We start from the raw sequence: 15,902 nt of genomic DNA on the forward strand, positions 1-15,902 counted from the left end.
TGCCATGCACCTCTTCACAACTGTATTGAGCGTATCATACTCATGAGCTGGAGCAAGGACTATTGGCAAATATCCTACTGCTGTCTGCTCTGGTTCCTTTGACGAGACTGACTGATTGAATATGGTCCAAGAAGGTTTGGGTTCAGAATCCTGACGTCGCAGGAAGAAAGCCATGTCTGTTGCTTGTGCTTGTTTCACACACTCACTGTCTCCTTTAGGTTTTGTAAACCAGGTCTTGTTAACATGTGATGTGAATACTGGCTTGCTTGTGTCAGAATGTACATTGACGTACGGTGCAGGTTCTCCAGGATATCTAGCACAACCAGTATACGGCTAGTTGAGGGCTTCAGCATGTCAAGTTCTACATCTTTTTTTTCCCCCGTTGCCAGGCTGCCATTTGGGTTGCATGAAAGGTGTTCTTTCCATCTAAGGACTCATCAAGGATGTCAATGTTGTCAGCAGTGTAGTGAATTGCTTCTATGTTTGGTGGAATAATGGCACCGGTTGCTGGGTCCATAGATTTTTAGGTACTCTCAGCTAAGGGCATTGTCTACCTTCATCACCTGCTCATAGTTCAAACAGTGGCCGGCCTTGTTGAATAACTCTACTAGCTGTTTTGATAGTGTAGTAGCCAGTCAGATATGTTTTGGCATATCTGCCGCGACTGACACTGTTAACCAGGTCCTGTGCTATGCTCTGCACTCTTCTACGGAGAAGGTCTTCATTCATTTCAGAATTGTCATTTTCAAGTGCCTCATGACCACCAACGATTAGTCTCAGTAGCATATGTAAACTATCTGGGACACATGCAATAGCGTCATCCTCACTTACCGAGAAACCTGTATGGCACTGGGGTTTCTATCAACTCTTGACAAATTTTCAGCGCTACATGTACAAGTGATGAGAAACTGTCATCTGTAGACACATATGGAGGCAATGTTTTCTCACTCTCATCCTCATCAATCATTTCCAACACTGCCGTATTTGCCACGGTATTTGCGTACTTTGTCGGAATTAGTATGGTTTTTCGCTCGGATGAACACCTATCAAGAGGTTGAAAAAAGTTGAAGATGTCACCAAGCTGTGAGTGCAACTTTTCACGAAATGTTGCCCTTCTACTGCAAGAGAGTGGTTGATGATTTTTCACTGAGTACCTTATACTGTTCCCAGACATCATCAAGAAGAAGCAAATGTTCTTTATCTGCTGCCACTTGCAGCTTTTTGCATAGCCATGTCATCGCAAGGTCTGGGTAGTCTGAGTTTTCAGAGTGTTCTTATATGGCCTTCTTTGTCTTGTCCGTAGATCTGATGAATGCTCTTAAACATGTTAAGTGATATTTTGCCGCAGCTGCAATTAGATCAATCACTCCAGCCAGCCGAACATAAATGTTATGGTCTAAAGAAGAAGCTTGAATGATTTGATCACTCAGTTTTGTTGTCATTACTGATCTTCATGGTTTGTTCAAAACATCTGTTTAGCAGAACAGGCATAAACTCCAATCTACTAGATCTATTTGCATTCGCAGTGAACACCTGCTTCTGCAAGGTTGTGCTTGTGCAGTTTGTCTGCTGCTACCTGCATGTTCAGAGTCATGTGCTTGTGCAGTTTGTCTGCTACTACCTGCATGTTCAGAGTCATATGCTTGTGCAGTTTGTCTGCTGCTACCTGCAAGTTCAGAGGGATGTTCTTGTGCAGTTTGTCTGCTGCTACCTGCATGTTCAAAATCATGTGCTTTTGCAGTTTGACTGCTGCTACCTGCATGTTCAGACCCCAATGTCTTTTGCAAACGTTCTAATTTGCTTTTGTCAGTAAAGTGGGAATAGCACATTTTATGCCATACAACACTCTGGGCTGCAGCGGAGTCCAATACATCTGCAACACGATCAATGAAAACACTGTTCTTTGAGTAATTTACATTTCTCCTGGTTCTGCATGCCTATCTTCTGCCAATCCTTGGTCAGATGCATTACTAAGACTCCCCTTGCTGCTTAAACAAAAAAAGGCAGACAATGTTGTAATCTACCGGCCTCAGGTTTGTTATTGGATCCATTCGAAGCTGAAAAGCAAAATCAAAGAAGAATAACATTAAAGAAGTAAAAGTCGCAGCTTACACTCTCAATGCTTCAGACATATGAAAGCCTCCTTTTGAATGGCTCCATCCCAGCTGTAGATTGGAAAATGAAGGAATGTTACATGAACGTTTCATGACTGGTATGGCCTTTAAGGATATACCACCTCTGTTGACACAAGTGTATTTTTGATAATTCCTTACCCCAAATCTAGCCCTGTGGCAGCAGTCACTCCCGAGCATCCATTGCCCTATGATAGCTTGTAAGCTAGCTAGCTATAGCGTAGGGGGGTTGATGCTGCCACAGGGCTATGTTTGGGGTGGAATTATAAGAAATAAACTTGTATCGACAGAGGTGGTAATCTCGAGGGCACAACTGGGAAAGTAATAGCTCGATTTTTTTAGTTAGTTAGTTAGTTTTCTCCCAGTTGCTAGCCATCTCAATATAATTGAAATACACAATTTTGACCCACTATGGTTGAAAAAGTATCATTTTGGATAAATAGGGTTAAAAAGTTCAATCAATAACGAAGGAATATTGACATTGTTTGTCTAAAAAAGTAGAAAAACAGGAAACTTACCAAAGCGTGTGAAACTGTTACGATCCTCTTTGCTGTTACATTCACCTCAGGCAAAGGTTCAATAGAGATGGGACTGACCGTTTCCTTGACGCACAATGTTGTTGGTAAAAACATATTTTTACTTAAAAACAATACCACAACTGTCGAGTCACTTGCACAACTCAAGCCTCCCTCCAGTCTAGAACTCTGGCCCTATTAAGGAGCACCAGAATGATGCAGCCACAGCTGCAGACTATTACAGGGCTAACAGCCGGACAGGAACACGTGAATCTTTTAAAACATGTTAAACACAGTGAAGATGCCATTCACATCTTCACATTACCTTCCCCCTCTTTTAAGCTTGCAAACACAGTTTCAAGCGCATTAGATAAAAAAGTTACAATATTGTGCAAGTCAGTTGTGCTGCAAAATCCGGCAGATAACTTGGCCTCTGAGTACCGGCCCTTCCGCTGCAAACTGGTCCTCGACGGGATGTCATCAGGAGGTCTTCAGCCATTACTGTCCTCTGCCACTGCTGTTCTGTTAAGGCTTGGCAATAGCTCCCCACAAGGCTCACGTCAACAACAAGGAGTTCGTGAGCTATTCCTCCTTCAGGCTTTGGCCAACCCCACAGGACAGCAGTTCAACTCCACCAGTGATCTCTTCTCCTAGCAGGTTCTATGTCGTATAGGCTTTGCCTTTTAAGGCTATCGCTATTGGGTTATCCCTAGGTGTGAGCCGTAGCACTGAAAAATTTGTAAACCCCGCCCACCAACAGCTTGGGCCTCAATTACGTCCGCGTGCCTCAACGACGTCCGCATTTCACAGATATAGTCGGGCGCCGGCGGACGTTCTGCTCCCATTTTCTTCAGGACGATCCTGTAGCATACTGAAGTAAATAAATAGATATTATGGACTCAACGGCGAACGGTATCTGCAAGACATGTAACGCGGGTTACATCTTGCGTATGGCGGCCATGAGGTGTGCGAGGGCTGCCTTGGGCATGAACATGCCGTCTTGGCGCTCCCGCCGCCCTGCCTGTGTCGGCATTATGCTGCGTTGCCCAGACAGCGAGGAGCCGACACTGCCGCCGCCATTGCTGAACGGGCGGACGACTTTACTGTCCCGCTCGACGATGCCCTCTCTCTCCTTGTGAGCTCGGAGTCAGACGACCCCGACCGCGACGAGGAGGGGGCGTCTCCCCCGGCTTCCCCTCTCCGAACGGAGAGGCCCGGGGCAGCAGCATTGCCCGTCTCTGCCGCCACCTCACTTCCAGTGGTTGGAGCTTTGGTGGACGAGCTACCGGGCATTATCGCCAGGGCAGCCGCAAACCTTGGCCTTGCGGTGCCCATGCCTCAGGGCCCCCAATGCCCGGACCAGCTCCGTGGCATCTGGGGGCTCGAGGCCGCGACACACCCCGCCCGTCTCGACCCGATCTGGCCGATGTTTCCCGCCATCAGCCCGTACTTCAGTGGGGCTGCGGCGGAGCCCGCTATGTCCCGCCCCACAAGCGCCGGCGAAGGCAATTACGGGGCAAGGGAGAAGCGTGTGACAGCGAGAAACACCTCTTTACTAAAGACGGCTGTTTTTTCCCCACACAGTTAACGCCGGAGCCTACCGGCTCGGCCATAACTGTTTCACACGCATCCCCCCCCACACATAGGCAGGCCGTCAATAAACCTTGTATTATTGATCGAGCCAGCCCTACATTTTTTTCCCCTCACCACGTCATGCCTGGCATGACGCGTGGCGAGACGACCGCTAAAACAAGCTCTCTGTCTAGGAATGACACGCAGCTCATTCACAGTGTCAGCAGTCTGCTGCCCAGTCACAGTGTTATTCCTCCTCGCGTCCCAACGCTCAGGAGAGAGGAAGCTACACGCTTGTCACAAGCTGAGCAGGCAGGGCATGCCTCTGCTAATGACACACACACCCAGCCCTTTCGGGCAGAGCCCCCCATGGGCTGCGGGGAGGGCTCCTCCCCTTTCAGCGGCGGCAGGGGCTCAAGCGTGGCTCGTTTCCATGACAGCCGCATCAAAACAAGAGGCTGCACAGCCACTTTCAGAGCATTACTCAGAATGGCTGAACGCATGCACCCTGGCCAAATGGATGGACAGGCTGATCAGCAAGGGTCACACCCTGCAGTACACCTCCGTTCCGCCGCGATTCAACGGGATTGTGGAAACAACGCTGTCATCCAAGGATCAACAGCTGTCACTTTTGGCGGAGCTCCAGCAGCTTCTAGCAAAAAAAGTGATTTCCACGGTCCCGAAGGGAGAGGAAATGCAGGGATTCTATTCCCGTTATTTCCTGGTACCCAAGAAAACAGGAGGGCCGTTTCACATGTTACCAATCAGACGAGTGTTACAGTGTGTAAAGCCGGGCGACTGGTTCACCTCAATAGATTTGAAGGACGCCTACTGCCACGTCACAGTGATCCCCAAACACAGGAAATTCCTGTGTTTCTCGTTCCAAGGGTCACACTACTAGTACAACCGTCTCCCATTCGGCTATTCTCTAGCCCCACAAACGTTTTCCAAGTGCGTGGAGACGGCTCTCCGGCCGCTTCACGCAACAGGAATGAGAGTACTGTTCTACTTGGACGATCTGCTTTTGATGGCTCGCTCCAAGGAGGATGCAGCTATTCAAACAAAAAAGCTGGTGATTCACCTGTCAAATTTAGGCTTCGCCATAAATTGGAAGAAAAGCTCCCCCCTCCCCTCACAGAGTGTGATGTATTTGGGGGTAGAGCTTTGGGGGTAGACTTTGTGCCGTCAACGGCGGCACTAAGTGACCATTCCCCTATCAGTGGGCCCCGATTTGACCCACTGGGGCGATCCCCGAACTCTCGCGAGAGGGGTGCCTTTGGGCAGAGCAACGTCACACATCTCGGTGTTCACGGATGGTTCTCTGTCGGGCTGGGGAGGAACATGCGAGTTTCACGTGGTGGGCGGCGTTTGGCCCCCCCCCGTGACCCTGCATATAAACGCTTTGGAGCTCCTCACTGTGTTGAAAGTGGTCCAACACTTTGTCCCATTGTTGACGAATCAACACGTGATGATTCGCACGGACAACAAGGCGACAGCAGCATACATAAATCGCCAAGGGGGCGTGTGCTCGGCACAGCTGCTGAGCATAGCGAGAAAGCTGTAATGCTTGGCGCACACGCAGTTGCTCTCCATCAGAGCAGCGTACATCCCCGGTGTCCTGAACAGAGGGGCCGACATGATGTCGAGGGGAGGTCCCCAACCAGGAGACTGGACTCCGCACCACGATCTGATCAATCAGATATGGAGCGAGTTTGGGAAGGCGGAAGTCGACCTATTCGCCACGCGGGAGAACACACAGTGCGAGCTGTGGTTCTCCCTCAGCGCGAAGGACAATCCCCCACTCGGGGTGGATGCGTTCGCTCACAGACCGTGGCCTGCTGAACGCGAGCGCCTAAAGGGTCTCGGCCTCTCCCAGGAGGTCGTACGGACCATCCAGGGTGCCAGAGCTGACTCCACCAGAGCGTGTTACTCGGCTAAATGGGCGGCTTTCCAGAAATGGTGCACGGAGAGGGGTTGTGATCCCATCTCCTGCCCTTTGCCACGTGTGCTCTCTTTCCTCCAGACGCTGATGGAAAGAGGGCTGGCCTTTAGCACGGTTAAGACGTATGCGGCTGCTGTTTCATCATGCCACGAAGGCTTCGGGGATAAAACTGTTTTTAGTCATCCCCTAATGAAGCGCTTCCTAAAAGGGTGTGAGGAGAGAGAGACCCGTGACGCGCTCTCTCACTCCACAATGGGATTTAACACTGGTGCTGCGCACACTGGTTAAAGCCCCATTTGAGCCTCTTGACCGGGTGCCCCTCAAGTTTGTGTCAGCCAAGACAGCTTTGCTGCTTTGCTGGCGGCCCGTACCGTAGCAGCACACCTCTCCCAAGTGGCCAAGTTGGCCTGACCTGGCCAGACTGGCCACACTCACACTGGCAGATTTGAGCACGGTTAGGTGTGAAAACGGCCACGGCCACGGCCAGATGGCCTAGTTTGAGTGCACCCTGAGACTCTCTCGGCCGTTGTCTTTAGTTTCTCTGAATATCAGTCCCAAGCTCGTATTGTCGAGTAAAGGCGCCAACACGCAATATGCGTCAATATTAAGCTTGTCATCTTCGGCCTGTTCGTCCGCTGACAGAGGTCCAGGAGGCTCGTTCAGGATTGTCTGCTTCAGTCCTACTCCGTGCATGCAGCACAGCATCCTTTCTTCCCATAGCTCATACGTAAAGCTCACTTCTTCAGTTCATTTCCCGTCCAGCTCGTCGAACGTGGGCCACATGGCCTTGCTTCTGTTCGCCACGGCTTTTTGTTTCCGTAGCTCAGCTTAGCTCCCTTTTAGCCTAGCTTTAGCTTCCCAGTTCTCCCGTCGCTAAACACACACACACACACACACACACACACACACACACACACACACACACACACACACACACACACACACACACACATTGCAGGGCAATACATTTGACATTTCAGATTCTTCAGTTCAATTCATTTTACATTTCTGCATTTTTAGCAATCCTTTGCGCTTTTCATTCAGCTGTAACTTTTATTTGTTTCCAACCATTTACTTTTTCATGATGGTGTGTTTAAATTGCTTACTCCATTTAGACTTTTGAACTTTTGTTCAAATCCCTTCACTTGATTTAAGCCATTTAACATTTCTTTATGTCTTAATCTATGTGGCTTTATTAAAAAATATTTTGACTACAGCACTCATCACTCATTTTCTGCAGGATATGCATTTTCTAGTTGTTGTTCAGAGACAAAACAGTTATGAGTTGTCTATAATGGGAAGTTTAAATCTAAATAATAATCCCAAAATAAATCATTATCTGTCAAGACATAACAATGGACGTTGTTCTTTAGATTTATTTTATCGATCCGCTAACTGATGACTTTGGGGCAAGTGAGCCGCTGTTCGCTCAAATTCAGTAAAGAAAGTTAAGACTTAAAGGAGCATTTCACCAGTGGAGGCATGCATATGTATTGAGATTGTGTCCTATATGTAGAATAATAAAATAAAATTCTAATTTGGTGCCGTCTTGACCGAGAAGACGCAGAAAGTGACTTTTTGGCGCTTGTGGATTGAAGACAACAACTCCCACCATGCACCACGATGCACAGCTTCGCTGGCCACTCCCGCTGATCTAGATCTCCGCCTATCGGACACCTCGCTGTTCCATCTACCAAGCTGATACCGCAAGACTGCTTGAAAATAATTTCACACAACATTTCTAGTGAAGAGTATTAGTTTGTGAAAAAGGATCCGATTTCGTTTTATGTGGTTCAGGGATATCTCCGTAAAGACGGAGTCATTTCGAAACCGCATCGAGCTGTAAAAAACGCTGTAGTAAATATTCAAGGCGCTGGTTCTCCACAGAAAAAAGTGGAGCGCATTAAGCCTGCGCGCTGTATAGGCCTACAAACTTTCAGTCAAGAGGAGATTCAACCTTTTAAATTGAGCAGAAATACTTTTTAATGTACAGTTAGCAATTACATTTATCAAGGGCCTTTATTTAAAGCTGCAAAAAGAATACAAATTAAATAATAAATAAAAAATTTAACGCAACTCTGACGTCCCCCAGCTGGTGGGGGGCTAATGCCATCAAGCGTTTCAGACGTCCACACGAATCCTAACACGAAACCGCATAGGTCCGGATAGATTTGAAACCACCTCCGAGGGTGGTTTCAGAAATGTGCGGTTTCGGGCACCGGATTCGCCCGCTCCGTCTGGACGGTCGGCCGAACGGACAAGACTTATGCGGTTTCACCAAAAAATCGACTTAGTGTGGACGGGGCCTTAGAAGGCGAACACACGTTCACCAAGACGGGGAGACAGCGCCAGGCGACTTACGCCACTTTCTGCCAATGGATCGTGGATGCCTGGGCTGATATATCAGTCTCAACTGTGGTCCAAGCTTTCACGAAGGCAGGAATAATCACTGAACTGCCAGGCAACAGCAGCGACACTGACTCGGATAATGACGAAGGAGCCGGTGTTGTGCCGAATTTCGACCCCCCCGCATATTACGACCCCCCTTCGCGTGAACGTGCATTCGCTCATTGTCAACGCCCCATACTTTCATTTAATTCGAGGCGCTCTTCCTTCCGACAATATTAGTCTAAATTAGTGTTTATATTCTATCACAACATCACAAGTTGAGCAACTTATCACAGAAAGCGATGGCATATTTTAGATTGTAAGTTTGAAGACGAACACATCGCAATGGAGCCTCCGACGACCCATACGCTACAACATTCACGATAATGAAGTACGAGAGCACTTAAATACTTAATAGTTAAAAGTAATACATTTATGCATTATGTTATTTACTCATATTAATTTTGACAACCTCTTGGTAGCCTACCCTGGAAAGCACATTTAACTGTGACTGATCCAAAACTAAGGAAATCCTTTACTAGGTACAGACTCAGGCCCAATCCCGTTTCTTTGCTCACTGTCTCAACCCTACATCTCAACCCTAACCCTCATTGCTCATGCTCATTGCTACCCCTCATTGCTACCCCTAACCGATCCCCTACCAAATGGGACAACCCTACCCTGTGACGTCATCATGGCCTCCCCGTGCCCCCTAGCAGATAACCAGACCCCTGGTAATGTTACAAGAGACAGACTGGCTGCCATTGTCTCGGGCAACGAGCAAGACCCATTGTAAAGATGTTTAACCTGAAATTGTATTTATATTTTGTAATTGGCATGTTTAAATTAAGTGTTAAAAATAAATAAATACTATTTGTCCCTCGTAATATACCTTTATTTTGAATGTCACTTAGCTACATGTTAAAGGTGGTATTAGGGTGCACTCACACTAGGCCATCTGGCCGTGGCCGTTGGCCGTTTTCACACCTAACCGTGCTCAAATGGCCCCATTGTTCTCTGGCCTGCACTCACACTAGGCCATCTGGCCGTGGCCGTTGGCCGTCGCAGCTGTGGCCTGGCCACGGAAGGCTCTTGTACATACGTCATCACGTCGTAACACGTCATCACCAAGCGTCCGCTGCATGGACCATAATAAAGTCTGCCGCCAGTCAGAGTTTTAACAACAATGGACAACAACACAGAGAACAAGCCAACAGTTGAACCGCTTGACGCGATGTTTACCGTTTAATGGGAAAGAAGGCTTGTCGCCTTTATTATGTCCGTGGTCGTCGCATTGACTATACGTCATCCAGCTCAGGTTGCGTAGCGCGTGTCGGCTCATTAGCATCTGTACCGTAGCGGCCCGTGCCGTAGCAGCACACCTCTCCCAAGTGGCCAAATTGGCCCGGCCTGGCCAGACTGGCCACACTCACACTGGCAGATTTGAGCACGGTTAGGTGCTAAAACGGCCACGGCCACGGCCAGATGGCCTAGTGTGAGTGCACCCTTAGATAATAATTGGTTATGAACAAGAACACTTCAGAAGAAACACTTTATTTAAATAAGAAACACTGAACCACACATCTAAAAATACACACACACGCATCTAAAAATACACACACACGCACACCTAAAAATACACACACACACACACACACACACACTCTCTCTCAGCTTTTGAGAGAATGGTGGAGAATCACATCTTCTCCACCATTCCGCCAACTTTGCCTCGCTCTCCTCATGCCTCGCCTGCCCCCTGAGGGTTAGGGCTGAGATTTTGAAGCGAGCCAAGTAATGGGATTCAACCTCAGTGAGTACAGCCTCGCCTTCGAGAGAGTGAAGGATATTGGATATATTGGATATATATTGAATATATCCAATATATATTTTCGATATATTGAATATATACTGTATATACTGGATATATTCAATATCCAGCCAATTTAGCCTGCCATATTCATCACCCCACTCCTATTTCTTCGTTATGAAGTCTTCGGCTTGGAACTTCAGGTGACCTTTCTCCAATTATCACGAGAGTTTAGGTGAGTGACAACTCACAGGCCTGTGGTGGCCTGTGAAGGATATTGGATATATTCAATATATATTCAATATATATTCAATATATACAATATATATTTTGGATATATTGAATATATATTGAATATATATATATATACTGGATATATTCAATATCCAGCCAATTTAGCCAGCCATATTCATCACCCCCCTCCTATTTCTTGTTTGCAAAGTCTGAGACACTTGGGGTTACATCGTTAGGTCACTGGATGTGACTGTAGAAATTTCAGACGTGTAGTCATAACAGGGGACATTTGGCGGGGGGGGGGTTGTATTCTGGCAGGCAATTTAGCCTGCCGTATTTCAACCTCCCCTCCTATTTCTTGTTTGCAAAGTCTGAGACACTTCAATTTTTTTTTTCACTGGATGTGACTGTAGAAATGTCAGACGTGTAATCATAACAGGGGACATTTGGCAGGTGGGGGGGGGGCGTTGTATTCTGACAGCCAATTCATGCAGGCAGAATTACTCACTCATTCAAAATGCTCCCAGTGTTGATGCCTACCATGTCAATATAATGAACAGTACATATTATGAATATGTGTATGGATGTACATATGTATATGTATGCATGAAGTAATTGCAATTAACAACTTCTGACTTTGAGGAATATTCTAGAATAGACTTCCTTTCAGAAATCCTATGTAACATCAACAGATATCAAAGTTGAACACACATTACATTAATGAGCCCTACAACTGTTCCCTGTAGAAAAAACCCACACCCTTGTAAAGTAGCCACAATGTCTTGTGGCCAAAAATACCAGAAGACAAGAAGTAAAGTTTGGTGCAAGTACAAAAGTAACGTATACATTTACATTTTTGTGATAATAACCTGACTGTAATGAATACGAAGGATGTCAAGAATAGGTCTCAAGCGCAGAGCATGATAGAATGTTTATTAACACAATTCCCAAGAAGGAGGCTGGAGATGGGTCAAGGGACAGGCAGGAGGTCATACACAGGAAATTTGATGGGTAGGCGAAGTCCAGGCAGGGAGCAGGCTAGGAGTCGGAGACTACGTTAGTCAGGCAAACAGGTCGATGCACGGGTAATCCATTATATATAGGTAATATTTAAAAAAGGCACAGTACGGTTGTGGTGATAACAAACAAGAAATAGGAGATGGGTGATGAATATGGCAGGCTAAATTGGCTGGATATTGAATATATCCAGTATATACAGTATGTATTCAATATATCGAAAATATGTATATAATATATCCAATATCCACTCTCTCGAAGGCGAGGCTGTGCTCACTGAGTCTGTACCTAGTAAAGGATTTCCTTAGTTTTGGATCAGTCACAGTTAAATTTGCTTTCCAGGGTAGGCTACAAAGAGGTTGTCAAAATTAATATGAGTAAATAACATAATGCATCAATGTATTACTTTTAACTATTACGTATTTAAGTGCTCTCGTAGTTCATTATCGTGAATGTTGTAGCGTACATGTGTTCGTCTTCAAACTTACAATCTAAAATACGCCATCGCTTTCTGTGATAAGTTGCTCAACTTGTGATGTTGTGATAGAATTTAAACACTAATTTAGACTAATATTGTCGGAAGGAAGAGCGCCTCGAACTAAATGAAAGTATGGGGCGTTGACAATAAGCTAATGCGCGTTCACGCGAAGGGGGGTCGTAATATGCGGGGGGGGTCGAAATTCGGCACAACACCGGGCATGTTGGATGCCGTACTCGCCCAACTGTTCAATTCGGACACTGAAGAAGAAGAATTCGAGGGACTCGTGGACGGGGAATGAACTGAAGAAGTGAGCTTTACGTGTTATACGTAACTGAACATGAGTTATGCAGGTATCAGACTGTGTTTCTTTTACGTGTTTGCAACTGAACAAGGCTGGGAGATATTGTTAATATGCACATTAAAGGCACCCAGTGCAACTTTCGAGGCTTAAAAATAAACATTCAATTTCTTGTCTTTTTTACACGTAGTAAGTTTCAATAACTCCATACTATTACATACCGACATTTAAGCAGCAAAGATGAGACGTCGTTGTGTGGTGAGAACTGATACAAAATCGATAACAACAACAATGCCGCCATTTTCTTTATTTTTTGTAACCTACAATAAATAAAGCAGGCTTCCAGTCAATGGAAAAATGGCTTCTCCCCACCGGCGATTGTTGTTGTGTACGATTTTCTATCAGTTCTCACCACACAACGACGTCTCATCTTTGCTCCTTGAATGTCGATATGTAATGGTATGGAGTTATTGAAACTTACTACGTGTAAAAAAGACTAGAAATTGAATGTTTATTTTTCATTGAATGTTTACATAAAGTTGCACTGGGTGCCTTTAACGTTTGAACATCGTTACCATGGGAGTGAACAGAGTTGTCGGAACGCTTAATAAAGTTTGACTTTATCAGACTGTTTTGCTGACATTCCCTTTAGCACAGCTCCATCTAGTCGATGCATGACGCAACCCCAGTCAAACGTTTGACTACAGTATCTTCTATTCTATGCGCCTTATAATCCGGTGCGCCCTATACATGAAAACAGTTCTAAAATAGGCCATTCATTGAAGGTGCGCCTTATAATCCGGTGCGCCTTATAGTGCGGAAAATACGGTAGTCCTCGTTTGTATTTCTTTCGAAATGGTGAACTTTTGCATGGTGCCATCTTCTATGTCAGATCCAGTACCCTCCGCCATTGTACTTCAGTTTTATCAACAGCCTCTCTTAGCTTAGCTTCAGACGCTGTGGTTGTTAGTTTCTGCTGGTGAAGTCCCACCCACTGGCACTGCTCTAATCAGTGGCGTTTTCTCCCGGAGGCCAAGGGAAGCCAGGCTTCCCTGTTTTTTTAGGCTGTAGTTGTCATCCAATAAAAACATTTATATTAACAGTTTCGTCAATTATTTTTTGCTGTGTTGCTGTCATTTCTTCCCCATTTTTCTCCTCTCATTGACAATTTCACAATGCGCGATACTGCGCCCCTGTTTTATAGAGTGGCGAAGTCACGCCCCTTCCGGTAGGGCTCATGGGACCTATGAGATCGAAAAATATGAATGGGTGTCAATGGAGAGAAAATAATTATTTTCTGGTCCCAGTCTTTATGTGCCCTGGATTACACATATGTTGTTTGTGGATTTAAATGATAATTTTTAATGCAAAGAAAACTAAAAATGTTCGTGAAGAAGTTTGATAATTTTAGGTTTTATGTGAGGCCGCTTTGTGAACTACAGCTCTTCGCTGCTCTCGACGCATATGATATACGTCACCACACCCGCCCTTGGAACTCGGCACAGAGATGGCGATCTCTCTGCCCCACTTCACCGCTTTTTCCAAGGGGAGGATAAAAGCATCGAAAGAGGTGAAAACCATTATAAATCGGGGCACGTGCAGAGTTTCAGTTATGCCGATGGGAAGATTGTCGGTCTTCTCCACGCCAGTCGCAGGGAGCGTGACGTCACATACGAGCCGTGTAGTCTTTCTCGTTGTGTTTTCTCTACAGCCTTTATCTGAACAATTGCACAATAAACGGTCGAACTCTTTGCATGAAAAATTATCCTTTAAATCCACAAACAACATATGTGTAATCCAGGGCATATAAAGACCGGGACCAGAAAATAATTATTTTCTCTCCATTGACACCCATTCATATTTTTCGATCTCATAGGTCCCATGAGCCCTACCGGAAAGGGCGTGACTTCGCCACTCTATACTGAAGACGCGGCGAAACACAACACTGCACACTGCGAGGAAGCCAGACCGAGCTGGCATCCCTTGGTGAAAAAAAAAGAAAGAATTGACCAATCAGGTGAGGCTACCGTCATGACACTGCCCTCCTCTGATTGGTCGGGAGGGTGTCAGGAGGGTGCCAAAGGATTGGTGTGAAGCCCTTGGCTTCACACCAATCAAATCAAAGCATCATTATCAACGTCACCGAAAAATCAATAACAAAACAAATAGCGCGAAAATAGCATGTTTGAATTGTTCTCATTTTTGAGTAGCCTACTTAGCAAATGCAGTTATGGAGGGTGGAGATTTAGATTATTTACTTAATAATAATTTTACCAAACTACCACAACAGCAGCGAATCAAAATAAAATCCGATGGCAGGCCAACACCGAAGCTGAAACTGCGCGTGGAGAGAAAGCAAGGCTTCTTTCGGACGTTCAATGAAGAAAACTATACACGAACGGAGTGGCTAGCTGGCAGCAGCAAACCTCAGCGACTATTTTGCTGGCCATGTCTTCTTTTTGACAAGGATTCGTGCTCCCTCAACAATCCCTGGGTCACTACAGGATTCGTGGACCTTCCCAACTTGTCCCGGGCAATCGAGAGGCACGGTAAATCAAAAAGCCACATGTTATTTATCATAATATGATAAATAACATGTGGCTTTTTGATTTGATATTATCAAATAGTGTGATTGTGTGAGTCGTGTTACACGTGAACATGAAACTTGAAATAGCCGACAGCCGCGCTGTCGATTCTTTGACTACTAGCGGCTTGTGCATTTCGGTCGGGGAGGGGTTGCATTTATAATAAAATGCATAATTTAATGAGATGTTTAGGAGTAGGCTTACTGTGTGTGTGTGTGTGTGTGTGTGTGTGTGTGTGTGTGTGTGTGTGTGTGTGTGTGTCTGTACTGTGTCAGATACAGGCATGTGTAAGTCCTAGTAAATGACCAGGCGCTCAAATAGCTCTTGTAGTTGCATTAAATACATCCAAGCTGCAACGGAGGCTACTATTTTCTCTAAAGGTTTGGCCTCACTTGGCTTCCTCAAAAAAAATCCCCACGCCACGCCACTGGCTCTAATAGGCAGTGTTGCCAACTCTTCAGGAAGGAAAGTAGCTATTGGCTCTCCTAAAAGTCGCTAGAAGTCGCTAGATGACGTCATTGCCTAATTTGCATAACTGGAAGTATAAAAAAAACACAATTTTCTTTTTTTGCTTAGTCCCAATTTTGCTTACCATAAATGGCAGCGTTGTTTGAGCTGAACTGTAAGGCTTTGCCTTTTGAATATGCTTTTGGGTTGAACTGTGTTTCTTCACATCACTGAGTTTGGCACAGAAATCGACCTTGCAATAGCTACAGTATGCTCGTTTATAGTCTACAATAAACGGCTTTAACCAGCCCTTAAAAGCAGTGTTTGCTTCCCACTCTTTCCAATATTTTTGTTGGTAAAGTTTTGACTGCGACATGGTAAAGACACAAACACACACAGTGAACGAGGTGAGGTGAAGTGACTGAGCCGGAGGCAGTGTGAGTCAATGTAACAAAGCGATTTATTATTTTATTTATACAACGAA

The sequence above is a fragment of the Gadus macrocephalus genome, chromosome 12, assembly GCF_031168955.1.
Source record: "Gadus macrocephalus chromosome 12, ASM3116895v1".
NCBI classification, from domain to species: Eukaryota; Metazoa; Chordata; class Actinopteri; order Gadiformes; family Gadidae; genus Gadus; species Gadus macrocephalus.